At 38.1% G+C, this 26,565-nt stretch overlaps 28 non-coding genes across 28 annotated transcripts; all 28 read left to right on the top strand.

Moving 5' to 3' along the window:
- The first annotated feature begins 32 nt into the window (after positions 1–32).
- Positions 33–114, top strand: TRNAL-UAG (transfer RNA leucine (anticodon UAG)). The gene has a single exon. It is a non-coding gene; the product is annotated as a tRNA-Leu (tRNA).
- Positions 115–1,002: 888 nt separating this feature from the next.
- TRNAL-UAG (transfer RNA leucine (anticodon UAG)) lies at positions 1,003–1,084 on the top strand. Its single transcript has one exon. It is a non-coding gene; the product is annotated as a tRNA-Leu (tRNA).
- Positions 1,085–1,972: 888 nt separating this feature from the next.
- TRNAL-UAG (transfer RNA leucine (anticodon UAG)) lies at positions 1,973–2,054 on the top strand. Its single transcript has one exon. It is a non-coding gene; the product is annotated as a tRNA-Leu (tRNA).
- A 1,167-nt stretch (positions 2,055–3,221) lies between these two features.
- Positions 3,222–3,303, top strand: TRNAL-UAG (transfer RNA leucine (anticodon UAG)). The gene has a single exon. It is a non-coding gene; the product is annotated as a tRNA-Leu (tRNA).
- Positions 3,304–4,191: 888 nt separating this feature from the next.
- On the top strand, positions 4,192–4,273 carry TRNAL-UAG (transfer RNA leucine (anticodon UAG)). Its single transcript has one exon. It is a non-coding gene; the product is annotated as a tRNA-Leu (tRNA).
- Positions 4,274–5,161: 888 nt separating this feature from the next.
- Positions 5,162–5,243, top strand: TRNAL-UAG (transfer RNA leucine (anticodon UAG)). Its single transcript has one exon. It is a non-coding gene; the product is annotated as a tRNA-Leu (tRNA).
- Positions 5,244–6,131: 888 nt separating this feature from the next.
- TRNAL-UAG (transfer RNA leucine (anticodon UAG)) lies at positions 6,132–6,213 on the top strand. The gene has a single exon. It is a non-coding gene; the product is annotated as a tRNA-Leu (tRNA).
- Positions 6,214–7,102: 889 nt separating this feature from the next.
- Positions 7,103–7,184, top strand: TRNAL-UAG (transfer RNA leucine (anticodon UAG)). Its single transcript has one exon. It is a non-coding gene; the product is annotated as a tRNA-Leu (tRNA).
- Positions 7,185–8,072: 888 nt separating this feature from the next.
- TRNAL-UAG (transfer RNA leucine (anticodon UAG)) lies at positions 8,073–8,154 on the top strand. Its single transcript has one exon. It is a non-coding gene; the product is annotated as a tRNA-Leu (tRNA).
- Positions 8,155–9,042: 888 nt separating this feature from the next.
- Positions 9,043–9,124, top strand: TRNAL-UAG (transfer RNA leucine (anticodon UAG)). Its single transcript has one exon. It is a non-coding gene; the product is annotated as a tRNA-Leu (tRNA).
- Positions 9,125–10,012: 888 nt separating this feature from the next.
- On the top strand, positions 10,013–10,094 carry TRNAL-UAG (transfer RNA leucine (anticodon UAG)). Its single transcript has one exon. It is a non-coding gene; the product is annotated as a tRNA-Leu (tRNA).
- Positions 10,095–10,982: 888 nt separating this feature from the next.
- On the top strand, positions 10,983–11,064 carry TRNAL-UAG (transfer RNA leucine (anticodon UAG)). The gene has a single exon. It is a non-coding gene; the product is annotated as a tRNA-Leu (tRNA).
- An 888-nt stretch (positions 11,065–11,952) lies between these two features.
- On the top strand, positions 11,953–12,034 carry TRNAL-UAG (transfer RNA leucine (anticodon UAG)). The gene has a single exon. It is a non-coding gene; the product is annotated as a tRNA-Leu (tRNA).
- Positions 12,035–12,842: 808 nt separating this feature from the next.
- TRNAL-UAG (transfer RNA leucine (anticodon UAG)) lies at positions 12,843–12,924 on the top strand. The gene has a single exon. It is a non-coding gene; the product is annotated as a tRNA-Leu (tRNA).
- An 888-nt stretch (positions 12,925–13,812) lies between these two features.
- On the top strand, positions 13,813–13,894 carry TRNAL-UAG (transfer RNA leucine (anticodon UAG)). The gene has a single exon. It is a non-coding gene; the product is annotated as a tRNA-Leu (tRNA).
- An 888-nt stretch (positions 13,895–14,782) lies between these two features.
- On the top strand, positions 14,783–14,864 carry TRNAL-UAG (transfer RNA leucine (anticodon UAG)). The gene has a single exon. It is a non-coding gene; the product is annotated as a tRNA-Leu (tRNA).
- An 808-nt stretch (positions 14,865–15,672) lies between these two features.
- Positions 15,673–15,754, top strand: TRNAL-UAG (transfer RNA leucine (anticodon UAG)). The gene has a single exon. It is a non-coding gene; the product is annotated as a tRNA-Leu (tRNA).
- An 890-nt stretch (positions 15,755–16,644) lies between these two features.
- On the top strand, positions 16,645–16,726 carry TRNAL-UAG (transfer RNA leucine (anticodon UAG)). Its single transcript has one exon. It is a non-coding gene; the product is annotated as a tRNA-Leu (tRNA).
- An 888-nt stretch (positions 16,727–17,614) lies between these two features.
- Positions 17,615–17,696, top strand: TRNAL-UAG (transfer RNA leucine (anticodon UAG)). The gene has a single exon. It is a non-coding gene; the product is annotated as a tRNA-Leu (tRNA).
- An 887-nt stretch (positions 17,697–18,583) lies between these two features.
- Positions 18,584–18,665, top strand: TRNAL-UAG (transfer RNA leucine (anticodon UAG)). The gene has a single exon. It is a non-coding gene; the product is annotated as a tRNA-Leu (tRNA).
- Positions 18,666–19,198: 533 nt separating this feature from the next.
- On the top strand, positions 19,199–19,280 carry TRNAL-UAG (transfer RNA leucine (anticodon UAG)). The gene has a single exon. It is a non-coding gene; the product is annotated as a tRNA-Leu (tRNA).
- An 887-nt stretch (positions 19,281–20,167) lies between these two features.
- Positions 20,168–20,249, top strand: TRNAL-UAG (transfer RNA leucine (anticodon UAG)). Its single transcript has one exon. It is a non-coding gene; the product is annotated as a tRNA-Leu (tRNA).
- An 888-nt stretch (positions 20,250–21,137) lies between these two features.
- TRNAL-UAG (transfer RNA leucine (anticodon UAG)) lies at positions 21,138–21,219 on the top strand. Its single transcript has one exon. It is a non-coding gene; the product is annotated as a tRNA-Leu (tRNA).
- Positions 21,220–22,106: 887 nt separating this feature from the next.
- Positions 22,107–22,188, top strand: TRNAL-UAG (transfer RNA leucine (anticodon UAG)). The gene has a single exon. It is a non-coding gene; the product is annotated as a tRNA-Leu (tRNA).
- An 887-nt stretch (positions 22,189–23,075) lies between these two features.
- Positions 23,076–23,157, top strand: TRNAL-UAG (transfer RNA leucine (anticodon UAG)). The gene has a single exon. It is a non-coding gene; the product is annotated as a tRNA-Leu (tRNA).
- Positions 23,158–24,045: 888 nt separating this feature from the next.
- Positions 24,046–24,127, top strand: TRNAL-UAG (transfer RNA leucine (anticodon UAG)). The gene has a single exon. It is a non-coding gene; the product is annotated as a tRNA-Leu (tRNA).
- Positions 24,128–25,015: 888 nt separating this feature from the next.
- On the top strand, positions 25,016–25,097 carry TRNAL-UAG (transfer RNA leucine (anticodon UAG)). Its single transcript has one exon. It is a non-coding gene; the product is annotated as a tRNA-Leu (tRNA).
- Positions 25,098–25,986: 889 nt separating this feature from the next.
- Positions 25,987–26,068, top strand: TRNAL-UAG (transfer RNA leucine (anticodon UAG)). Its single transcript has one exon. It is a non-coding gene; the product is annotated as a tRNA-Leu (tRNA).
- Positions 26,069–26,565: the final 497 nt, after the last annotated feature.

The raw sequence follows: 26,565 nt of genomic DNA, 5'->3' as shown, positions 1-26,565 counted from the left end.
TCCTGATAATAAGCTGTGTGCCTGTAATCGAAGGTAGCGTGGCCGAGCGGTCTAAGGCGCTGGATTTAGGCTCCAGTCTCTTTGGAGGCGTGGGTTCGAATCCCACTGCTGCCAAATATTACATTTTTAGTGTATTGTGCATTAATCATATAGGCCAAATTGTCCATTTGTCAAATCATATGATCACTGAAAACAGAGTCACGTTCATGGCTCTTTTCGTCTGGGATTTAAAATGGGCTTTTTTTTTACTTCAAAGTGGCAAGTAAAATTTGCCACGCATGAACAGCTGTTAATCAAGCCAATAATAACTCTTATAGAAAAGAACATCCTGCTTCAGCTTTAAAGCACCCAAAACATTTCTTAAGACGTCTACTGAATTGGATAAAACAACACCTCACTTTGAGAATTCCAAAATGTATTTGTACTTACTGCAAATGAATCATTCCTCTGCTGCAGGTAAAATCTCCTCTTCTCAAGTCTCGGTAGAAGACCTCTAGTCCATTGTGGTTTTTAAACGACAACAACAGAAATTGCAGGTACTCGTCACGCTTCGAAAGACAATTTACCCCCACCGTGAAAAAAAGGCAGAAAAAAATGAAACCAACTGTACGTGTTCCAGTTAAATCACCCAAAACATTTCTTAAAACGTCTACTTAATTGGATAAAACAACAACTCACTTTGATAGTTCCATAAATGTATTTGTGCTTATTTCAAAGGAATCGTCTACCTAATTGGATAAAACAACATCTCACTTTGAGAATTCCAAAATGTATTTGTACTTACTTCAAAGGAATCATTCCTCTGCTGTAGGTAAAATCTCCTCTACTCAAGTCTCAGTCGAAGATTTCTTGTCCTTTGTGGTTTTCAAACAACAACAACAGAAATTGCAGGTACTTGTGACCCTTCGACAGACAATTTCACCCCACCGTAAAAAGAAGTGGGAAAAAAACTGAAGCCAACTGTACGTGTTCCTGATAATAAGCTGTGTGCCTGTAATCGAAGGTAGCGTGGCCGAGCGGTCTAAGGCGCTGGATTTAGGCTCCAGTCTCTTTGGAGGCGTGGGTTCAAATCCCACCGCTGCCAAATATTATATTTTTAGTGTATTGTGCATTAATCATATAGGCCAAATTGTCCATTTGTCAAATCATATGATCACTGAAAACAGAGTCACGTTCATGGCTCTTTTCGTCTGGGATTTAAAATGGGCTTTTTTTTTACTTCAAAGTGGCAAGTAAAATTTGCCACGCATGAACAGCTGTTAATCAAGCCAATAATAACTCTTATAGAAAAGAACATCCTGCTTCAGCTTTAAAGCACCCAAAACATTTCTTAAGACGTCTACTGAATTGGATAAAACAACACCTCACTTTGAGAATTCCAAAATGTATTTGTACTTACTGCAAATGAATCATTCCTCTGCTGCAGGTAAAATCTCCTCTTCTCAAGTCTCGGTAGAAGACCTCTAGTCCATTGTGGTTTTTAAACGACAACAACAGAAATTGCAGGTACTCGTCACGCTTCGAAAGACAATTTACCCCCACCGTGAAAAAAAGGCAGAAAAAAATGAAACCAACTGTACGTGTTCCAGTTAAATCACCCAAAACATTTCTTAAAACGTCTACTTAATTGGATAAAACAACAACTCACTTTGATAGTTCCATAAATGTATTTGTGCTTACTCCAAAGGAATCTTCTACCTAATTGGATAAAACAACATCTCACTTTGAGAATTCCAAAATGTATTTGTACTTACTTCAAAGGAATCATTCCTCTGCTGTAGGTAAAATCTCCTCTACTCAAGTCTCAGTCGAAGATTTCTTGTCTTTTGTGGTTTTCAAACAACAACAACAGAAATTGCAGGTACTTGTGACCCTTCGACAGACAATTTAACACCACCGTGAAAAGAAGTGGGAAAAAAACTGAAACCAACTGTACGTGTTCCTGATAATAAGCTGTGTGCCTGTAATCGAAGGTAGCGTGGCCGAGTGGTCTAAGGCGCTGGATTTAGGCTCCAGTCTCTTTGGAGGCGTGGTTTCAAATCCCACCGCTGCCAAATATTACATTTTTAGTGTATTGTGCATTATTCATAAAGGCCAAATTGTCCATTTGTCAACTCATATGATCACTGAAAACAGAGTCACGTTCATGGCTCTTTTTGTTTGGGATTTAAAATGGGCTTTTTTTTTACTTCAAAGTGGCAAGTAAAATTTGCCACGCATGAACAGCTGTTAATCAAGCCAATAATAACTCTTATAGAAAAGAACATCCTGCTTCAGCTTTAAAGCACCCAAAACATTTCTTAAGACGTCTACTGAATTGGATAAAACAACACCTCACTTTGAGAATTCCAAAATGTATTTGTACTTACTGCAAATGAATCATTCCTCTGCTGCAGGTAAAATCTCCTCTTCTCAAGTCTCGGTAGAAGACCTCTAGTCCATTGTGGTTTTTAAACGACAACAACAGAAATTGCAGGTACTCGTCACGCTTCGAAAGACAATTTACCCCCACCGTGAAAAAAAGGCAGAAAAAAATGAAACCAACTGTACGTGTTCCAGTTAAATCACCCAAAACATTTCTTAAAACGTCTACTGAATTGGATAAAACAACACCTCACTTTGAGAATTCCAAAATGTATTTGTACTTACTGCAAATGAATCATTCCTCTGCTGCAGGTAAAATCTCCTCTTCTCAAGTCTCGGTAGAAGACCTCTAGTTCATTGTGGTTTTTAAACAACAACAACAGAAATTGCAGGTACTCGTCACGCTTCGAAAGATAATTTACCCCCACCGTGAAAAAAGGCAGAAAAAAATGAAACCAACTGTACGTGTTCCAGTTAAATCACCCAAAACATTTCTTAAAACGTCTACTTAATTGGATAAAACAACAACTCACTTTGATAATTCCATAAATGTATTTGTGCTTACTCCAAAGGAATTGTCTACCTAATTGGATAAAACAACATCTCACTTTGAGAATTCCAAAATGTATTTGTACTTACTTCAAAGGAATCGTTCCTCTGCTGTAGGTAAAATCTCCTCTACTCAAGTCTCAGTCGAAGATTTCTTGTCCTTTGTGGTTTTCAAACAACAACAACAGAAATTGCAGGTACTTGTGACCCTTCGACAGACAATTTAACCCCACCGTAAAAAGAAGTGGGAAAAAAACTGAAGCCAACTGTACGTGTTCCTGATAATAAGCTGTGTGCCTGTAATCGAAGGTAGCGTGGCCGAGCGGTCTAAGGCGCTGGATTTAGGCTCCAGTCTCTTTGGAGGCGTGGGTTCGAATCCCACCGCTGCCAAATATTACATTTTTAGTGTATTGTGCATTAATCATATAGGCCAAATTGTCCATTTGTCAAATCATATGATCACTGAAAACAGAGTCACGTTCATGGCTCTTTTCGTCTGGGATTTAAAATGGGCTTTTTTTTTACTTCAAAGTGGCAAGTAAAATTTGCCACGCATGAACAGCTGTTAATCAAGCCAATAATAACTCTTATAGAAAAGAACATCCTGCTTCAGCTTTAAAGCACCCAAAACATTTCTTAAGACGTCTACTGAATTGGATAAAACAACACCTCACTTTGAGAATTCCAAAATGTATTTGTACTTACTGCAAATGAATCATTCCTCTGCTGCAGGTAAAATCTCCTCTTCTCAAGTCTCGGTAGAAGACCTCTAGTCCATTGTGGTTTTTAAACGACAACAACAGAAATTGCAGGTACTCGTCACGCTTCGAAAGACAATTTACCCCCACCGTGAAAAAAAGGCAGAAAAAAATGAAACCAACTGTACGTGTTCCAGTTAAATCACCCAAAACATTTCTTAAAACGTCTACTTAATTGGATAAAACAACAACTCACTTTGATAGTTCCATAAATGTATTTGTGCTTACTCCAAAGGAATCTTCTACCTAATTGGATAAAACAACATCTCACTTTGAGAATTCTGAAATGTATTTGTACTTACTTCAAAGGAATCATTCCTCTGCTGTAGGTAAAATCTCCTCTACTCAAGTCTCAGTCGAAGATTTCTTGTCTTTTGTGGTTTTCAAACAACAACAACAGAAATTGCAGGTACTTGTGACCCTTCGACAGACAATTTAACACCACCGTGAAAAGAAGTGGGAAAAAAACTGAAACCAACTGTACGTGTTCCTGATAATAAGCTGTGTGCCTGTAATCGAAGGTAGCGTGGCCGAGTGGTCTAAGGCGCTGGATTTAGGCTCCAGTCTCTTTGGAGGCGTGGTTTCAAATCCCACCGCTGCCAAATATTACATTTTTAGTGTATTGTGCATTATTCATAAAGGCCAAATTGTCCATTTGTCAACTCATATGATCACTGAAAACAGAGTCACGTTCATGGCTCTTTTTGTTTGGGATTTAAAATGGGCTTTTTTTTTACTTCAAAGTGGCAAGTAAAATTTGCCACGCATGAACAGCTGTTAATCAAGCCAATAATAACTCTTATAGAAAAGAACATCCTGCTTCAGCTTTAAAGCACCCAAAACATTTCTTAAGACGTCTACTGAATTGGATAAAACAACACCTCACTTTGAGAATTCCAAAATGTATTTGTACTTACTGCAAATGAATCATTCCTCTGCTGCAGGTAAAATCTCCTCTTCTCAAGTCTCGGTAGAAGACCTCTAGTTCATTGTGGTTTTTAAACAACAACAACAGAAATTGCAGGTACTCGTCACGCTTCAAAAGATAATTTACCCCCACCGTGAAAAAAAGGCAGAAAAAAATGAAACCAACTGTACGTGTTCCAGTTAAATCACCCAAAACATTTCTTAAAACGTCTACTTAATTGGATAAAACAACAACTCACTTTGATAATTCCATAAATGTATTTGTGCTTACTCCAAAGGAATTGTCTACCTAATTGGATAAAACAACATCTCACTTTGAGAATTCCAAAATGTATTTGTACTTTCTTCAAAGGAATCATTCCTCTGCTGTAGGTAAAATCTCCTCTACTCAAGTCTCAGTCGAAGATTTCTTGTCCTTTGTGGTTTTCAAACAACAACAACAGAAATTGCAGGTACTTGTGACCCTTCGACAGACAATTTAACCCCACCGTAAAAAGAAGTGGGAAAAAAACTGAAGCCAACTGTACGTGTTCCTGATAATAAGCTGTGTGCCTGTAATCGAAGGTAGCGTGGCCGAGCGGTCTAAGGCGCTGGATTTAGGCTCCAGTCTCTTTGGAGGCGTGGGTTCGAATCCCACCGCTGCCAAATATTACATTTTTAGTGTATTGTGCATTAATCATATAGGCCAAATTGTCCATTTGTCAAATCATATGATCACTGAAAACAGAGTCACGTTCATGGCTCTTTTCGTCTGGGATTTAAAATGGGCTTTTTTTTTACTTCAAAGTGGCAAGTAAAATTTGCCACGCATGAACAGCTGTTAATCAAGCCAATAATAACTCTTATAGAAAAGAACATCCTGCTTCAGCTTTAAAGCACCCAAAACATTTCTTAAGACGTCTACTGAATTGGATAAAACAACACCTCACTTTGAGAATTCCAAAATGTATTTGTACTTACTGCAAATGAATCATTCCTCTGCTGCAGGTAAAATCTCCTCTTCTCAAGTCTCGGTAGAAGACCTCTAGTCCATTGTGGTTTTTAAACGACAACAACAGAAATTGCAGGTACTCGTCACGCTTCGAAAGACAATTTACCCCCACCGTGAAAAAAAGGCAGAAAAAAATGAAACCAACTGTACGTGTTCCAGTTAAATCACCCAAAACATTTCTTAAAACGTCTACTTAATTGGATAAAACAACAACTCACTTTGATAGTTCCATAAATGTATTTGTGCTTATTTCAAAGGAATCGTCTACCTAATTGGATAAAACAACATCTCACTTTGAGAATTCTGAAATGTATTTGTACTTACTTCAAAGGAATCATTCCTCTGCTGTAGGTAAAATCTCCTCTACTCAAGTCTCAGTCGAAGATTTCTTGTCCTTTGTGGTTTTCAAACAACAACAACAGAAATTGCAGGTACTTGTGACCCTTCGACAGACAATTTAACACCACCGTGAAAAGAAGTGGGAAAAAAACTGAAACCAACTGTACGTGTTCCTGATAATAAGCTGTGTGCCTGTAATCGAAGGTAGCGTGGCCGAGTGGTCTAAGGCGCTGGATTTAGGCTCCAGTCTCTTTGGAGGCGTGGTTTCAAATCCCACCGCTGCCAAATATTACATTTTTAGTGTATTGTGCATTATTCATAAAGGCCAAAATGTCCATTTGTCAACTCATATGATCACTGAAAACAGAGTCACGTTCATGGCTCTTTTTGTTTGGGATTTAAAATGGGCTTTTTTTTTTACTTCAAAGTGGCAAGTAAAATTTGCCACGCATGAACAGCTGTTAATCAAGCCAATAATAACTCTTATAGAAAAGAACATCCTGCTTCAGCTTTAAAGCACCCAAAACATTTCTTAAGACGTCTACTGAATTGGATAAAACAACACCTCACTTTGAGAATTCCAAAATGTATTCGTACTTACTGCAAATTAATCATTCCTCTGCTGCAGGTAAAATCTCCTCTTCTCAAGTCTCGGTAGAAGACCTCTAGTCCATTGTGGTTTTTAAATGACAACAACAGAAATTGCAGGTACTCGTCACGCTTCGAAAGATAATTTACCCCCACCGTGAAAAAAAGGCAGAAAAAAATGAAACCAACTGTACGTGTTCCAGTTAAATCACCCAAAACATTTCTTAAAACGTCTACTTAATTGGATAAAACAACAACTCACTTTGATAATTCCATAAATGTATTTGTGCTTACTCCAAAGGAATTGTCTACCTAATTGGATAAAACAACATCTCACTTTGAGAATTCCAAAATGTATTTGTACTTACTTCAAAGGAATCATTCCTCTGCTGTAGGTAAAATCTCCTCTACTCAAGTCTCAGTCGAAGATTTCTTGTCCTTTGTGGTTTTCAAACAACAACAACAGAAATTGCAGGTACTTGTGACCCTTCGACAGACAATTTAACCCCACCGTAAAAAGAAGTGGGAAAAAAACTGAAGCCAACTGTACGTGTTCCTGATAATAAGCTGTGTGCCTGTAATCGAAGGTAGCGTGGCCGAGCGGTCTAAGGCGCTGGATTTAGGCTCCAGTCTCTTTGGAGGCGTGGGTTCAAATCCCACCGCTGCCAAATATTATATTTTTAGTGTATTGTGCATTAATCATATAGGCCAAATTGTCCATTTGTCAAATCATATGATCACTGAAAACAGAGTCACGTTCATGGCTCTTTTCGTCTGGGATTTAAAATGGGCTTTTTTTTTACTTCAAAGTGGCAAGTAAAATTTGCCACGCATGAACAGCTGTTAATCAAGCCAATAATAACTCTTATAGAAAAGAACATCCTGCTTCAGCTTTAAAGCACCCAAAACATTTCTTAAGACGTCTACTGAATTGGATAAAACAACACCTCACTTTGAGAATTCCAAAATGTATTTGTACTTACTGCAAATGAATCATTCCTCTGCTGCAGGTAAAATCTCCTCTTCTCAAGTCTCGGTAGAAGACCTCTAGTCCATTGTGGTTTTTAAACGACAACAACAGAAATTGCAGGTACTCGTCACGCTTCGAAAGACAATTTACCCCCACCGTGAAAAAAAGGCAGAAAAAAATGAAACCAACTGTACGTGTTCCAGTTAAATCACCCAAAACATTTCTTAAAACGTCTACTTAATTGGATAAAACAACAACTCACTTTGATAGTTCCATAAATGTATTTGTGCTTACTCCAAAGGAATCTTCTACCTAATTGGATAAAACAACATCTCACTTTGAGAATTCCAAAATGTATTTGTACTTACTTCAAAGGAATCATTCCTCTGCTGTATGTAAAATCTCCTCTACTCAAGTCTCAGTCGAAGATTTCTTGTCCTTTGTGGTTTTCAAACAACAACAACAGAAATTGCAGGTACTTGTGACCCTTCGACAGACAATTTAACACCACCGTGAAAAGAAGTGGGAAAAAAACTGAAACCAACTGTACGTGTTCCTGATAATAAGCTGTGGGCCTGTAATCGAAGGTAGCGTGGCCGAGTGGTCTAAGGCGCTGGATTTAGGCTCCAGTCTCTTTGGAGGCGTGGTTTCAAATCCCACCGCTGCCAAATATTACATTTTTAGTGTATTGTGCATTATTCATAAAGGCCAAATTGTCCATTTGTCAACTCATATGATCACTGAAAACAGAGTCACGTTCATGGCTCTTTTTGTTTGGGATTTAAAATGGGCTTTTTTTTTACTTCAAAGTGGCAAGTAAAATTTGCCACGCATGAACAGCTGTTAATCAAGCCAATAATAACTCTTATAGAAAAGAACATCCTGCTTCAGCTTTAAAGCACCCAAAACATTTCTTAAGACGTCTACTGAATTGGATAAAACAACACCTCACTTTGAGAATTCCAAAATGTATTTGTACTTACTGCAAATGAATCATTCCTCTGCTGCAGGTAAAATCTCCTCTTCTCAAGTCTCGGTAGAAGACCTCTAGTCCATTGTGGTTTTTAAACAACAACAACAGAAATTGCAGGTACTCGTCAAGCTTCGAAAGATAATTTACCCCCACCGTGAAAAAAAGGCAGAAAAAAATGAAACCAACTGTACGTGTTCCAGTTAAATCACCCAAAACATTTCTTAAAACGTCTACTTAATTGGATAAAACAACAACTCACTTTGATAATTCCATAAATGTATTTGTGCTTACTCCAAAGGAATTGTCTACCTAATTGGATAAAACAACATCTCACTTTGAGAATTCCAAAATGTATTTGTACTTACTTCAAAGGAATCATTCCTCTGCTGTAGGTAAAATCTCCTCTACTCAAGTCTCAGTCGAAGATTTCTTGTCCTTTGTGGTTTTCAAACAACAACAACAGAAATTGCAGGTACTTGTGACCCTTCGACAGACAATTTAACCCCACCGTAAAAAGAAGTGGGAAAAAAACTGAAGCCAACTGTACGTGTTCCTGATAATAAGCTGTGTGCCTGTAATCGAAGGTAGCGTGGCCGAGCGGTCTAAGGCGCTGGATTTAGGCTCCAGTCTCTTTGGAGGCGTGGGTACAAATCCCACCGCTGCCAAATATTATATTTTTAGTGGATTGTGCATTAATCATATAGGCCAAATTGTCCATTTGTCAAATCATATGATCACTGAAAACAGAGTCACGTTCATGGCTCTTTTCGTCTGGGATTTAAAATGGGCTTTTTTTTTACTTCAAAGTGGCAAGTAAAATTTGCCACGCATGAACAGCTGTTAATCAAGCCAATAATAACTCTTATAGAAAAGAACATCCTGCTTCAGCTTTAAAGCACCCAAAACATTTCTTAAGACGTCTACTGAATTGGATAAAACAACACCTCACTTTGAGAATTCCAAAATGTATTTGTACTTACTGCAAATTAATCATTCCTCTGCTGCAGGTAAAATCTCCTCTTCTCAAGTCTCGGTAGAAGACCTCTAGTCCATTGTGGTTTTTAAACAACAACAACAGAAATTGCAGGTACTCGTCACGCTTCGAAAGATAATTTACCCCCACCGTGAAAAAAAGGCAGAAAAAAATGAAACCAACTGTACGTGGTCCAGTTAAATCACCCAAAACATTTCTTAAAACGTCTACTTAATTGGATAAAACAACAACTCACTTTGATAATTCCATAAATGTATTTGTGCTTACTCCAAAGGAATTGTCTACCTAATTGGATAAAACAACATCTCACTTTGAGAATTCCAAAATGTATTTGTACTTACTTCAAAGGAATCATTCCTCTGCTGTAGGTAAAATCTCCTCTACTCAAGTCTCAGTCGAAGATTTCTTGTCCTTTGTGGTTTTCAAACAACAACAACAGAAATTGCAGGTACTTGTGACCCTTCGACAGACAATTTAACCCCACCGTAAAAAGAAGTGGGAAAAAAACTGAAGCCAACTGTACGTGTTCCTGATAATAAGCTGTGTGCCTGTAATCGAAGGTAGCGTGGCCGAGCGGTCTAAGGCGCTGGATTTAGGCTCCAGTCTCTTTGGAGGCGTGGGTTCGAATCCCACCGCTGCCAAATATTACATTTTTAGTGTATTGTGCATTAATCATATAGGCCAAATTGTCCATTTGTCAAATCATATGATCACTGAAAACAGAGTCACGTTCATGGCTCTTTTCGTCTGGGATTTAAAATGGGCTTTTTTTTTACTTCAAAGTGGCAAGTAAAATTTGCCACGCATGAACAGCTGTTAATCAAGCCAATAATAACTCTTATAGAAAAGAACATCCTGCTTCAGCTTTAAAGCACCCAAAACATTTCTTAAGACGTCTACTGAATTGGATAAAAAAACACCTCACTTTGAGAATTCCAAAATGTATTTGTACTTACTGCAAATGAATCATTCCTCTGCTGCAGGTAAAATCTCCTCTTCTCAAGTCTCGGTAGAAGACCTCTAGTCCATTGTGGTTTTTAAACGACAACAACAGAAATTGCAGGTACTCGTCACGCTTCGAAAGACAATTTACCCCCACCGTGAAAAAAAGGCAGAAAAAAATGAAACCAACTGTACGTGTTCCAGTTAAATCACCCAAAACATTTCTTAAAACGTCTACTTAATTGGATAAAACAACAACTCACTTTGATAGTTCCATAAATGTATTTGTGCTTATTTCAAAGGAATCGTCTACCTAATTGGATAAAACAACATCTCACTTTGAGAATTCCAAAATGTATTTGTACTTACTTCAAAGGAATCATTCCTCTGCTGTAGGTAAAATCTCCTCTACTCAAGTCTCAGTCGAAGATTTCTTGTCCTTTGTGGTTTTCAAACAACAACAACAGAAATTGCAGGTACTTGTGACCCTTCGACAGACAATTTAACACCACCGTGAAAAGAAGTGGGAAAAAAACTGAAACCAACTGTACGTGTTCCTGATAATAAGCTGTGTACCTGTAATCGAAGGTAGCGTGGCCGAGTGGTCTAAGGCGCTGGATTTAGGCTCCAGTCTCTTTGGAGGCGTGGTTTCAAATCCCACCGCTGCCAAATATTACATTTTTAGTGTATTGTGCATTATTCATAAAGGCCAAATTGTCCATTTGTCAACTCATATGATCACTGAAAACAGAGTCACGTTCATGGCTCTTTTTGTTTGGGATTTAAAATTGGCTTTTTTTTTACTTCAAAGTGGCAAGTAAAATTTGCCACGCATGAACAGCTGTTAATCAAGCCAATAATAACTCTTATAGAAAAGAACATCCTGCTTCAGCTTTAAAGCACCCAAAACATTTCTTAAGACGTCTACTGAATTGGATAAAACAACACCTCACTTTGAGAATTCCAAAATGTATTTGTACTTACTGCAAATGAATCATTCCTCTGCTGCAGGTAAAATCTCCTCTTCTCAAGTCTCGGAAGAAGACCTCTAGTCCATTGTGGTTTTTAAACAACAACAACAGAAATTGCAGGTACTCGTCACGCTTCGAAAGATAATTTACCCCCACCGTGAAAAAAAGGCAGAAAAAAATGAAACCAACTGTACGTGTTCCAGTTAAATCACCCAAAACATTTCTTAAAACGTCTACTTAATTGGATAAAACAACAACTCACTTTGATAATTCCATAAATGTATTTGTGCTTACTCCAAAGGAATTGTCTACCTAATTGGATAAAACAACATCTCACTTTGAGAATTCCAAAATGTATTTGTACTTACTTCAAAGGAATCATTCCTCTGCTGTAGGTAAAATCTCCTCTACTCAAGTCTCAGTCGAAGATTTCTTGTCCTTTGTGGTTTTCAAACAACAACAACAGAAATTGCAGGTACTTGTGACCCTTCGACAGACAATTTAACCCCACCGTAAAAAGAAGTGGGAAAAAAACTGAAGCCAACTGTACGTGTTCCTGATAATAAGCTGTGTGCCTGTAATCGAAGGTAGCGTGGCCGAGCGGTCTAAGGCGCTGGATTTAGGCTCCAGTCTCTTTGGAGGCGTGGGTTCGAATCCCACCGCTGCCAAATATTACATTTTTAGTGTATTGTGCATTAATCATATAGGCCAAATTGTCCATTGTGGCAAGTGGCAAGTAAAATTTGCCACGCATGAACAGCTGTTAATCAAGCCAATAATAACTCTTATAGAAAAGAACATCCTGCTTCAGCTTTAAAGCACCCAAAACATTTCTTAAGACGTCTACTGAATTGGATAAAACAACACCTCACTTTGAGAATTCCAAAATGTATTTGTACTTACTGCAAATGAATCATTCCTCTGATGCAGGTAAAATCTCCTCTTCTCAAGTCTCGGTAGAAGACCTCTAGTCCATTGTGGTTTTTAAACGACAACAACAGAAATTGCAGGTACTCGTCACGCTTCGAAAGACAATTTACCCCCACCGTGAAAAAAAGGCAGAAAAAAATGAAACCAACTGTACGTGTTCCAGTTAAATCACCCAAAATATTTCTTAAAACGTCTACTTAATTGGATAAAACAACAACTCACTTTGATAATTCCATAAATGTATTTGTGCTTACTCCAAAGGAATCGTCTACCTAATTGGATAAAACAACATCTCACTTTGAGAATTCCAAAATGTATTTGTACTTACTTCAAAGGAATCATTCCTCTGCTGTAGGTAAAATCTCCTCTACTCAAGTCTCAGTCGAAGATTTCTTGTCCTTTGTGGTTTTCAAACAACAACAACAGAAATTGCAGGTACTTGTGACCCTTCGACAGACAATTTAACCCCACCGTAAAAAGAAGTGGGAAAAAAACTGAAGCCAACTGTATGTGTTCCTGATAATAAGCTGTGTGCCTGTAATCGAAGGTAGCGCAGCCGAGCGGTCTAAGGCGCTGGATTTAGGCTCCAGTCTCTTTGGAGGCGTGGGTTCGAATCCCACCGCTGCCAAATATTACATTTTTAGTGTATTGTGCATTAATCATATAGGCCAAATTGTCCATTTGTCAAATCATATGATCACTGAAAACAGAGTCACGTTCATGGCTCTTTTCGTCTGGGATTTAAAATGGGCTTTTTTTTTACTTCAAAGTGGCAAGTAAAATTTGCCACGCATGAACAGCTGTTAATCAAGCCAATAATAACTCTTATAGAAAAGAACATCCTGCTTCAGCTTTAAAGCACCCAAAACATTTCTTAAGACGTCTACTGAATTGGATAAAACAACACCTCACTTTGAGAATTCCAAAATGTATTTGTACTTACTGCAAATGAATCATTCCTCTGCTGCAGGTAAAATCTCCTCTTCTCAAGTCTCGGTAGAAGACCTCTAGTCCATTGTGGTTTTTAAACGACAACAACAGAAATTGCAGGTACTCGTCACGCTTCGAAAGACAATTTACCCCCACCGTGAAAAAAAGGCAGAAAAAAATGAAACCAACTGTACGTGTTCCAGTTAAATCACCCAAAACATTTCTTAAAACGTCTACTTAATTGGATAAAACAACAACTCACTTTGATAGTTCCATAAATGTATTTGTGCTTATTTCAAAGGAATCGTCTACCTAATTGGATAAAACAACATCTCACTTTGAGAATTCCAAAATGTATTTGTACTTACTTCAAAGGAATCATTCCTCTGCTGTAGGTAAAATCTCCTCTACTCAAGTCTCAGTCGAAGATTTCTTGTCCTTTGTGGTTTTCAAACAACAACAACAGAAATTGCAGGTACTTGTGACCCTTCGACAGACAATTTAACACCACCGTGAAAAGAAGTGGGAAAAAAACTGAAACCAACTGTACGTGTTCCTGATAATAAGCTGTGTACCTGTAATCGAAGGTAGCGTGGCCGAGTGGTCTAAGGCGCTGGATTTAGGCTCCAGTCTCTTTGGAGGCGTGGTTTCAAATCCCACCGCTGCCAAATATTACATTTTTAGTGTATTGTGCATTATTCATAAAGGCCAAATTGTCCATTTGTCAACTCATATGATCACTGAAAACAGAGTCACGTTCATGGCTCTTTTTGTTTGGGATTTAAAATTGGCTTTTTTTTTACTTCAAAGTGGCAAGTAAAATTTGCCACGCATGAACAGCTGTTAATCAAGCCAATAATAACTCTTATAGAAAAGAACATCCTGCTTCAGCTTTAAAGCACCCAAAACATTTCTTAAGACGTCTACTGAATTGGATAAAACAACACCTCACTTTGAGAATTCCAAAATGTATTTGTACTTACTGCAAATGAATCATTCCTCTGCTGCAGGTAAAATCTCCTCTTCTCAAGTCTCGGAAGAAGACCTCTAGTCCATTGTGGTTTTTAAACAACAACAACAGAAATTGCAGGTACTCGTCACGCTTCGAAAGATAATTTACCCCCACCGTGAAAAAAAGGCAAAAAAAAATGAAACCAACTGTACGTGTTCCAGTTAAATCACCCAAAACATTTCTTAAAACGTCTACTTAATTGGATAAAACAACAACTCACTTTGATAATTCCATAAATGTATTTGTGCTTACTCCAAAGGAATTGTCTACCTAATTGGATAAAACAACATCTCACTTTGAGAATTCCAAAATGTATTTGTACTTACTTCAAAGGAATCATTCCTCTGCTGTAGGTAAAATCTCCTCTACTCAAGTCTCAGTCGAAGATTTCTTGTCCTTTGTGGTTTTCAAACAACAACAACAGAAATTGCAGGTACTTGTGACCCTTCGACAGACAATTTAACCCCACCGTAAAAAGAAGTGGGAAAAAAACTGAAGCCAACTGTACGTGTTCCTGATAATAAGCTGTGTGCCTGTAATCGAAGGTAGCGTGGCCGAGCGGTCTAAGGCGCTGGATTTAGGCTCTAGTCTTTTTGGAGGCGTGGGTTCGAATCCCACCGCTGCCAAATATTACATTTTTAGTGTATTGTGCATTAATCATATAGGCCAAATTGTCCATTGTGGCAAGTGGCAAGTAAAATTTGCCACGCATGAACAGCTGTTAATCAAGCCAATAATAACTCTTATAGAAAAGAACATCCTGCTTCAGCTTTAAAGCACCCAAAACATTTCTTAAGACGTCTACTGAATTGGATAAAACAACACCTCACTTTGAGAATTCCAAAATGTATTTGTACTTACTGCAAATGAATCATTCCTCTGATGCAGGTAAAATCTCCTCTTCTCAAGTCTCGGTAGAAGACCTCTAGTCCATTGTGGTTTTTAAACGACAACAACAGAAATTGCAGGTACTCGTCACGCTTCGAAAGACAATTTACCCCCACCGTGAAAAAAAGGCAGAAAAAAATGAAACCAACTGTACGTGTTCCAGTTAAATCACCCAAAATATTTCTTAAAACGTCTACTTAATTGGATAAAACAACAACTCACTTTGATAATTCCATAAATGTATTTGTGCTTACTCCAAAGGAATCGTCTACCTAATTGGATAAAACAACATCTCACTTTGAGAATTCCAAAATGTATTTGTACTTACTTCAAAGGAATCATTCCTCTGCTGTAGGTAAAATCTCCTCTACTCAAGTCTCAGTCGAAGATTTCTTGTCCTTTGTGGTTTTCAAACAACAACAACAGAAATTGCAGGTACTTGTGACCCTTCGACAGACAATTTAACCCCACCGTGAAAAGAAGTGGGAAAAAAACTGAAACCAACTGTACGTGTTCCTGATAATAAGCTGTGTGCCTGTAATCGAAGGTAGCGTGGCCGAGCGGTCTAAGGCGCTGGATTTAGGCTCCAGTCTCTTTGGAGGCGTGGGTTCAAATCCCACCGCTGCCAAATATTACATTTTTAGTGTATTGTGCATTATTCATAAAGGCCAAATTGTCCATTTGTCAACTCATATGATCACTGAAAACAGAGTCACGTTCATGGCTCTTTTTGTTTAGGATTTAAAATGGGCTTTTTTTTTTTACTTCAAAGTGGCAAGTAAAATTTGCCACGCATGAACAGCTGTTAATCAAGCCAATAATAACTCTTATAGAAAAGAACATCCTGCTTCAGCTTTAAAGCACCCAAAACATTTCTTAAGACGTCTACTGAATTGGATAAAACAACACCTCACTTTGAGAATTCCAAAATGTATTTGTACTTACTGCAAATGAATCATTCCTCTGCTGCAGGTAAAATCTCCTCTTCTCAAGTCTCGGTAGAAGACCTCTAGTCCATTGTTGTTTTTAAACGACAACAACAGAAATTGCAGGTACTCGTCACGCTTCGAAAGACAATTTACCCCCACCGTGAAAAAAAGGCAGAAAAAAATGAAACCAACTGCACGTGTTCCAGTTAAATCACCCAAAACATTTCTTAAAACGTCTACTTAATTGGATAAAACAACAACTCACTTTGATAATTCCATAAATGTATTTGTGCTTACTCCAAAGGAATCGTCTACCTAATTGGATAAAACAACATCTCACTTTGAGAATTCCAAAATGTATTTGTACTTACTTCAAAGGAATCATTCCTCTGCTGTAGGTAAAATCTCCTCTACTCAAGTCTCAGTCGAAGATTTCTTGTCCTTTGTGGTTTTCAAACAACAACAACAGAAATTGCAGGTACTTGTGACCCTTCGACAGACAATTTAACACCACCGTGAAAAGAAGTGGGAAAAAGACTGAAACCAACTGTACGTGTTCCTGATAATAAGCTGTGTACCTGTAATCGAAGGTAGCGTGGCCGAGTGGTCTAAGGCGCTGGATTTAGGCTCCAGTCTCTTTGGAGGCGTGGTTTCAAATCCCACCGCTGCCAAATATTACATTTTTAGTGTATTGTGCATTATTCATAAAGGCCAAATTGTCCATTTGTCAACTCATATGATCACTGAAAACAGAGTCACGTTCATGGCTCTTTTTGTTTGGGATTTAAAATTGGCTTTTTTTTTACTTCAAAGTGGCAAGTAAAATTTGCCACGCATGAACAGCTGTTAATCAAGCCAATAATAACTCTTATAGAAAAGAACATCCTGCTTCAGCTTTAAAGCACCCAAAACATTTCTTAAGACGTCTACTGAATTGGATAAAACAACACCTCACTTTGAGAATTCCAAAATGTATTTGTACTTACTGCAAATGAATCATTCCTCTGCTGCAGGTAAAATCTCCTCTTCTCAAGTCTCGGAAGAAGACCTCTAGTCCATTGTGGTTTTTAAACAACAACAACAGAAATTGCAGGTACTCGTCACGCTTCGAAAGATAATTTACCCCCACCGTGAAAAAAAGGCAGAAAAAAATGAAACCAACTGTACGTGTTCCAGTTTAATCACCCAAAACATTTCTTAAAACGTCTACTTAATTGGATAAAACAACAACTCACTTTGATAATTCCATAAATGTATTTGTGCTTACTCCAAAGGAATTGTCTACCTAATTGGATAAAACAACATCTCACTTTGAGAATTCCAAAATGTATTTGTACTTACTTCAAAGGAATCATTCCTCTGCTGTAGGTAAAATCTCCTCTACTCAAGTCTCAGTCGAAGATTTCTTGTCCTTTGTGGTTTTCAAACAACAACAACAGAAATTGCAGGTACTTGTGACCCTTCGACAGACAATTTAACCCCACCGTAAAAAGAAGTGGGAAAAAAACTGAAGCCAACTGTATGTGTTCCTGATAATAAGCTGTGTGCCTGTAATCGAAGGTAGCGCAGCCGAGCGGTCTAAGGCGCTGGATTTAGGCTCCAGTCTCTTTGGAGGCGTGGGTTCGAATCCCACCGCTGCCAAATATTACATTTTTAGTGTATTGTGCATTATTCATAAAGGCCAAATTGTCCATTTGTCAACTCATATGATCACTGAAAACAGAGTCACGTTCATGGCTCTTTTTGTTTGGGATTTAAAATGGGCTTTTTTTTTACTTCAAAGTGGCAAGTAAAATTTGCCACGCATGAACAGCTGTTAATCAAGCCAATAATAACTCTTATAGAAAAGAACATCCTGCTTCAGCTTTAAAGCACCCAAAACATTTCTTAAGACGTCTACTGAATTGGATAAAACAACACCTCACTTTGAGAATTCCAAAATGTATTTGTACTTACTGCAAATGAATCATTCCTCTGCTGCAGGTAAAATCACCTCTTCTCAAGTCTCGGTAGAAGACCTCTAGTCCATTGTGGTTTTTAAACGACAACAACAGAAATTGCAGGTACTCGTCACGCTTCGAAAGACAATTTACCCCACCGTGAAAAAAAGGCAGAAAAAAATGAAACCAACTGTACGTGTTCCAGTTAAATCACCCAAAACATTTCTTAAAACGTCTACTTAATTGGATAAAACAACAACTCACTTTGATAATTCCATAAATGTATTTGTGCTTACTCCAAAGGAATCGTCTACCTAATTGGATAAAACAACATCTCACTTTGAGAATTCCAAAATGTATTTGTACTTACTTCAAAGGAATCATTCCTCTGCTGTAGGTAAAATCTCCTCTACTCAAGTCTCAGTCGAAGATTTCTTGTCCTTTGTGGTTTTCAAACAACAACAACAGAAATTGCAGGTACTTGTGACCCTTCGACAGAAAATTTAACCACATCGTAATAAGAAGTGGGAAAAAAACTGAAGCCAACTGTACGTGTTCCTGATAATAAGCTGTGTGCCTGTAATCGAAGGTAGCGTGGCCGAGCGGTCTAAGGCGCTGGATTTAGGCTCCAGTCTCTTTGGAGGTGTGGGTTCAAATCCCACCGCTGCCAAATATTACATTTTTAGTGTATTGTGCATTATTCATAAAGGCCAAATTGTCCATTTGTCAACTCATATGATCACTGAAAACAGAGTCACGTTCATGGCTCTTTTTGTTTGGGATTTAAAATGGGCTTTTTTTTTACTTCAAAGTGGCAAGTAAAATTTGCCACGCATGAACAGCTGTTAATCAAGCCAATAATAACTCTTATAGAAAAGAACATCCTGCTTCAGCTTTAAAGCACCCAAAACATTTCTTAAGACGTCTACTGAATTGGATAAAACAACATCTCACTTTGAGAATTCCAAAATGTATTTGTACTTACTTCAAAGGAATCATTCCTCTGCTGTAGGTAAAATCACCTCTACTCAAGTCTCAGTCGAAGATTTCTTGTCCTTTGTGGTTTTCAAACAACAACAACAGAAATTGCAGGTACTTGTGACCCTTCGACAGACAATTTAACCCCACCGTAAAAAGAAGTGGGAAAAAAACTGAAGCCAACTGTATGTGTTCCTGATAATAAGCTGTGTGCCTGTAATCGAAGGTAGCGCAGCCGAGCGGTCTAAGGCGCTGGATTTAGGCTCCAGTCTCTTTGGAGGCGTGGGTTCGAATCCCACCGCTGCCAAATATTACATTTTTAGTGTATTGTGCATTATTCATAAAGGCCAAATTGTCCATTTGTCAACTCATATGATCACTGAAAACAGAGTCACGTTCATGGCTCTTTTTGTTTGGGATTTAAAATGGGCTTTTTTTTTACTTCAAAGTGGCAAGTAAAATTTGCCACGCATGAACAGCTGTTAATCAAGCCAATAATAACTCTTATAGAAAAGAACATCCTGCTTCAGCTTTAAAGCACCCAAAACATTTCTTAAGACGTCTACTGAATTGGATAAAACAACACCTCACTTTGAGAATTCCAAAATGTATTTGTACTTACTGCAAATGAATCATTCCTCTGCTGCAGGTAAAATCACCTCTTCTCAAGTCTCGGTAGAAGACCTCTAGTCCATTGTGGTTTTTAAACGACAACAACAGAAATTGCAGGTACTCGTCACGCTTCGAAAGACAATTTACCCCACCGTGAAAAAAAGGCAGAAAAAAATGAAACCAACTGTACGTGTTCCAGTTAAATCACCCAAAACATTTCTTAAAACGTCTACTTAATTGGATAAAACAACAACTCACTTTGATAATTCCATAAATGTATTTGTGCTTACTCCAAAGGAATCGTCTACCTAATTGGATAAAACAACATCTCACTTTGAGAATTCCAAAATGTATTTGTACTTACTTCAAAGGAATCATTCCTCTGCTGTAGGTAAAATCTCCTCTACTCAAGTCTCAGTCGAAGATTTCTTGTCCTTTGTGGTTTTCAAACAACAACAACAGAAATTGCAGGTACTTGTGACCCTTCGACAGAAAATTTAACCACATCGTAATAAGAAGTGGGAAAAAAACTGAAGCCAACTGTACGTGTTCCTGATAATAAGCTGTGTGCCTGTAATCGAAGGTAGCGTGGTCCAGCAGTCTAAGGCGCTGGATTTAGGCTCCAGTCTCTTTGGAGGTGTGGGTTCAAATCCCACCGCTGCCAAATATTACATTTTTAGTGTATTGTGCATTATTCATAAAGGCCGAATTGTCCATTTGTCAACTCATATGATCACTGAAAACAGAGTCACGTTCATGGCTCTTTTTGTTTGGGATTTAAAATGGGCTTTTTTTTTACTTCAAAGTGGCAAGTAAAATTTTCCACGCATGAACAGCTGTTAATCAAGCCAATAATAACTCTTATAGAAAAGAACATCCTGCTTCAGCTTTAAAGCACCCAAAACATTTCTTAAGACGTCTACAGAATTGGATAAAACAACACCTCACTTTGAGAATTCCAAAATGTATTTGTACTTACTGCAAATGAATCATTCCTCTGCTGCAGGTAAAATCTCCTCTTCTCAAGTCTCGGTAGAAGACCTCTAGTCCATTGTGGTTTTTAAACGACAACAACAGAAATTGCAGGTACTCGTCACGCTTCGAAAGACAATTTACCCCCACCGTGAAAAAAAGGCAGAAAAAAATGAAACCAACTGTACGTGTTCCAGTTAAATCACCCAAAACATTTCTTAAAACGTCTACTTAATTGGATAAAACAACAACTCACTTTGATAATTCCATAAATGTATTTGTGCTTACTCCAAAGGAATCGTCTACCTAATTGGATAAAACAACATCTCACTTTGAGAATTCCAAAATGTATTTGTACTTACTTCAAATGAATCATTCCTCTGCTGTAGGTAAAATCTCCTCTACTCAAGTCTCAGTCGAAGATTTCTTGTCCTTTGTGGTTTTCAAACAACAACAACAGAAATTGCAGGTACTTGTGACCCTTCGACAGACAATTTAACCCCACCGTAAAAAGAAGTGGGAAAAAAACTGAAGCCAACTGTACGTGTTCCTGATAATAAGCTGTGTGCCTGTAATCGAAGGTAGCGTGGCCGAGCGGTCTAAGGCGCTGGATTTAGGCTCCAGTCTCTTTGGAGGCGTGGGTTCAAATCCCACCGCTGCCAAATATTACATTTTTAGTGTATTGTGCATTATTCATAAAGGCCAAATTGTCCATTTGTCAACTCATATGATCACTGAAAACAGAGTCACGTTCATGGCTCTTTTTGTTTGGGATTTAAAATGGGCTTTTTTTTTACTTCAAAGTGGCAAGTAAAATTTGCCACGCATGAACAGCTGTTAATCAAGCCAATAATAACTCTTATAGAAAAGAACATCCTGCTTCAGCTTTAAAGCACCCAAAACATTTCTTAAGACGTCTACTGAATTGGATAAAACAACACCTCACTTTGAGAATTCCAAAATGTATTTGTACTTACTGCAAATGAATCATTCCTCTGCTGCAGGTAAAATCACCTCTTCTCAAGTCTCGGTAGAAGACCTCTAGTCCATTGTGGTTTTTAAACGACAACAACAGAAATTGCAGGTACTCGTCACGCTTCGAAAGACAATTTACCCCACCGTGAAAAAAAGGCAGAAAAAAATGAAACCAACTGTACGTGTTCCAGTTAAATCACCCAAAACATTTCTTAAAACGTCTACTTAATTGGATAAAACAACAACTCACTTTGATAATTCCATAAATGTATTTGTGCTTACTCCAAAGGAATCGTCTACCTAATTGGATAAAACAACATCTCACTTTGAGAATTCCAAAATGTATTTGTACTTACTTCAAAGGAATCATTCCTCTGCTGTAGGTAAAATCTCCTCTACTCAAGTCTCAGTCGAAGATTTCTTGTCCTTTGTGGTTTTCAAACAACAACAACAGAAATTGCAGGTACTTGTGACCCTTCGACAGAAAATTTAACCACATCGTAATAAGAAGTGGGAAAAAAACTGAAGCCAACTGTACGTGTTCCTGATAATAAGCTGTGTACCTGTAATCGAAGGTAGCGTGGTCCAGCAGTCTAAGGCGCTGGATTTAGGCTCCAGTCTCTTTGGAGGTGTGGGTTCAAATCCCACCGCTGCCAAATATTACATTTTTAGTGTATTGTGCATTATTCATAAAGGCCGAATTGTCCATTTGTCAACTCATATGATCACTGAAAACAGAGTCACGTTCATGGCTCTTTTTGTTTGGGATTTAAAATGGGCTTTTTTTTTACTTCAAAGTGGCAAGTAAAATTTGCCACGCATGAACAGCTGTTAATCAAGCCAATAATAACTCTTATAGAAAAGAACATCCTGCTTCAGCTTTAAAGCACCCAAAACATTTCTTAAGACGTCTACTGAATTGGATAAAACAACACCTCACTTTGAGAATTCCAAAATGTATTTGTACTTACTGCAAATGAATCATTCCTCTGCTGCAGGTAAAATCTCCTCTTCTCAAGTCTCGGTAGAAGACCTCTAGTCCATTGTGGTTTTTAAACGACAACAACAGAAATTGCAGGTACTCGTCACGCTTCGAAAGACAATTTACCCCACCGTATAAAAAAGGCATAAAAAAATGAAACCAACTGTACGTGTTCCAGTTAAATCACCCAAAACATTTCTTAAAACGTCTACTTAATTGGATAAAACAACAACTCACTTTGATAATTCCATAAATGTATTTGTGCTTACTCCAAAGGAATCGTCTACCTAATTGGATAAAACAACATCTCACTTTGAGAATTCTAAAATGTATTTGTACTTACTTCAAAGGAATCATTCCTCTGCTGTAGGTAAAATCTCCTCTACTCAAGTCTCAGTCGAAGATTTCTTGTCCTTTGTGGTTTTCAAACAACAACAACAGAAATTGCAGGTACTTGTGACCCTTCGACAGACAATTTAACCCCACCGTGAAAAGAAGTGGGAAAAAAACTGAAACCAACTGTACGTGTTCCTGATAATAAGCTGTGTGCCTGTAATCGAAGGTAGCGTGGCCGAGTGGTCTAAGGCGCTGGATTTAGGCTCCAGTCTCTTTGGAGGTGTGGGTTCGAATCCCACCGCTGCCAAATATTACATTTTTAGTGTATTGTGCATTATTCATAAAGGCCAAATTGTCCATTTGTCAAGTCATATGATCACTGAAAACAGAGTCACGTTCATGGCTCTTTTTGTTTGGGATTTAAAATGGGCTTTTTTTTTACTTCAAAGTGGCAAGTAAAATTTGCCACGCATGAACAGCTGTTAATCAAGCCAATAATAACTCTTATAGAAAAGAACATCCTGCTTCAGCTTTAAAGCACCCAAAACATTTCTTAAGACGTCTACTGAATTGGATAAAACAACACCTCACTTTGAGAATTCCAAAATGTATTTGTACTTACTGCAAATGAATCATTCCTCTGCTGCAGGTAAAATCTCCTCTTCTCAAGTCTCGGTAGAAGACCTCTAGTCCATTGTGGTTTTTAAACGACAACAACAGAAATTGCAGGTACTCGTCACGCTTCGAAAGACAATTTACCCCCACCGTGAAAAAAAGGCATAAAAAAATGAAACCAACTGTACGTGTTCCAGTTAAATCACCCAAAACATTTCTTAAAACGTCTACTTAATTGGATAAAAACACAACTCACTTTGATAATTCCATAAATGTATTTGTGCTTACTCCAAAGGAATCGTCTACCTAATTGGATAAAACAACATCTCACTTTGAGAATTCTAAAATGTATTTGTACTTACTTCAAAGGAATCATTCCTCTGCTGTAGGTAAAATCTCCTCTACTCAAGTCTCAGTCGAAGATTTCTTGTCCTTTGTGGTTTTCAAACAACAACAACAGAAATTGCAGGTACTTGTGACCCTTCGACAGACAATTTAACCCCACCGTGAAAAGAAGTGGGAAAAAAACTGAAACCAACTGTACGTGTTCCTGATAATAAGCTGTGTGCCTGTAATCGAAGGTAGCGTGGCCGAGCGGTCTAAGGCGCTGGATTTAGGCTCCAGTCTCTTTGGAGGCGTGGGTTCAAATCCCACCGCTGCCAAATATTACATTTTTAGTGTATTGTGCATTATTCATAAAGGCCGAATTGTCCATTTGTCAACTCATATGATCACTGAAAACAGAGTCACGTTCATGGCTCTTTTTGTTTGGGATTTAAAATGGGCTTTTTTTTTACTTCAAAGTGGCAAGTAAAATTTGCCACGCATGAACAGCTGTTAATCAAGCCAATAATAACTCTTATAGAAAAGAACATCCTGCTTCAGCTTTAAAGCACCCAAAACATTTCTTAAGACGTCTACTGAATTGGATAAAACAACACCTCACTTTGAGAATTCCAAAATGTATTTGTACTTACTGCAAATGAATCATTCCTCTGCTGCAGGTAAAATCTCCTCTTCTCAAGTCTCGGTAGAAGACCTCTAGTCCATTGTGGTTTTTAAACGACAACAACAGAAATTGCAGGTACTCGTCACGCTTCGAAAGACAATTTACCCCCACCGTGAAAAAAAGGCATAAAAAAATGAAACCAACTGTACGTGTTCCAGTTAAATCACCCAAAACATTTCTTAAAACGTCTACTTAATTGGATAAAACAACAACTCACTTTGATAATTCCATAAATGTATTTGTGCTTACTCCAAAGGAATCGTCTACCTAATTGGATAAAACAACATCTCACTTTGAGAATTCTAAAATGTATTTGTACTTACTTCAAAGGAATCATTCCTCTGCTGTAGGTAAAATCTCCTCTACTCAAGTCTCAGTCGAAGATTTCTTGTCCTTTGTGGTTTTCAAACAACAACAACAGAAATTGCAGGTACTTGTGACCCTTCGACAGACAATTTAACCCCACCGTGAAAAGAAGTGGGAAAAAAACTGAAACCAACTGTACGTGTTCCTGATAATAAGCTGTGTGCCTGTAATCGAAGGTAGCGTGGCCGAGCGGTCTAAGGCGCTGGATTTAGGCTCCAGTCTCTTTGGAGGCGTGGGTTCAAATCCCACCGCTGCCAAATATTACATTTTTAGTGTATTGTGCATTATTCATAAAGGCCAAATTGTCCATTTGTCAACTCATATGATCACTGAAAACAGAGTCACGTTCATGGCTCTTTTTGTTTGGGATTTAAAATGGGCTTTTTTTTTACTTCAAAGTGGCAAGTAAAATTTGCCACGCATGAACAGCTGTTAATCAAGCCAATAATAACTCTTATAGAAAAGAACATCCTGCTTCAGCTTTAACCCCTTAAGGACCACACTTCTGGAATAAAAGGGAATCATGACATGTCACACATGTCATGTGTCCTTAAGGGGTTAAAGCACCCAAAACATTTCTTAAGACGTCTACTGAATTGGATAAAACAACACCTCACTTTGAGAATTCCAAAATGTATTTGTACTTACTGCAAATGAATCATTCCTCTGCTGCAGGTAAAATCTCCTCTTCTCAAGTCTCGGTAGAAGACCTCTAGTCCATTGTGGTTTTTAAACGACAACAACAGAAATTGCAGGTACTCGTCACGCTTCGAAAGACAATTTACCCCCACCGTGAAAAAAAGGCAGAAAAAAATGAAACCAACTGTACGTGTTCCAGTTAAATCACCCAAAACATTTCTTAAAACGTCTACTTAATTGGATAAAACAACAACTCACTTTGATAATTCCAAAATGTATTTGTACTTACTTCAAAGGAATCATTCCTCTGCTGTAGGTAAAATCTCCTCTACTCAAGTCTCAGTCGAAGATTTCTTGTCCTTTGTGGTTTTCAAACAACAACAACAGAAATTGCAGGTACTTGTGACCCTTCGACAGACAATTTAACCCCACCGTGAAAAGAAGTGGGAAAAAAACTGAAACCAACTGTACGTGTTCCTGATAATAAGCTGTGTGCCTGTAATCGAAGGTAGCGTGGCCGAGCGGTCTAAGGCGCTGGATTTAGGCTCCAGTCTCTTTGGAGGCGTGGGTTCAAATCCCACCGCTGCCAAATATTACATTTTTAGTGTATTGTGCATTATTCATAAAGGCCGAATTGTCCATTTGTCAACTCATATGATCACTGAAAACAGAGTCACGTTCATGGCTCTTTTTGTTTGGGATTTAAAATGGGCTTTTTTTTTACTTCAAAGTGGCAAGTAAAATTTGCCACGCATGAACAGCTGTTAATCAAGCCAATAATAACTCTTATAGAAAAGAACATCCTGCTTCAGCTTTAAAGCACCCAAAACATTTCTTAAGACGTCTACTGAATTGGATAAAACAACACCTCACTTTGAGAATTCCAAAATGTATTTGTACTTACTGCAAATGAATCATTCCTCTGCTGCAGGTAAAATCTCCTCTTCTCAAGTCTCGGTAGAAGACCTCTAGTCCATTGTGGTTTTTAAACGACAACAACAGAAATTGCAGGTACTCGTCACGCTTCGAAAGACAATTTACCCCCACCGTGAAAAAAAGGCATAAAAAAATGAAACCAACTGTACG

Source organism: Pelobates fuscus, chromosome 3 (genome assembly GCF_036172605.1).
Source record: "Pelobates fuscus isolate aPelFus1 chromosome 3, aPelFus1.pri, whole genome shotgun sequence".
NCBI lineage: Eukaryota > Metazoa > Chordata > Amphibia > Anura > Pelobatidae > Pelobates > Pelobates fuscus.
This window is presented reverse-complemented; position numbering and strand designations above follow the sequence as displayed.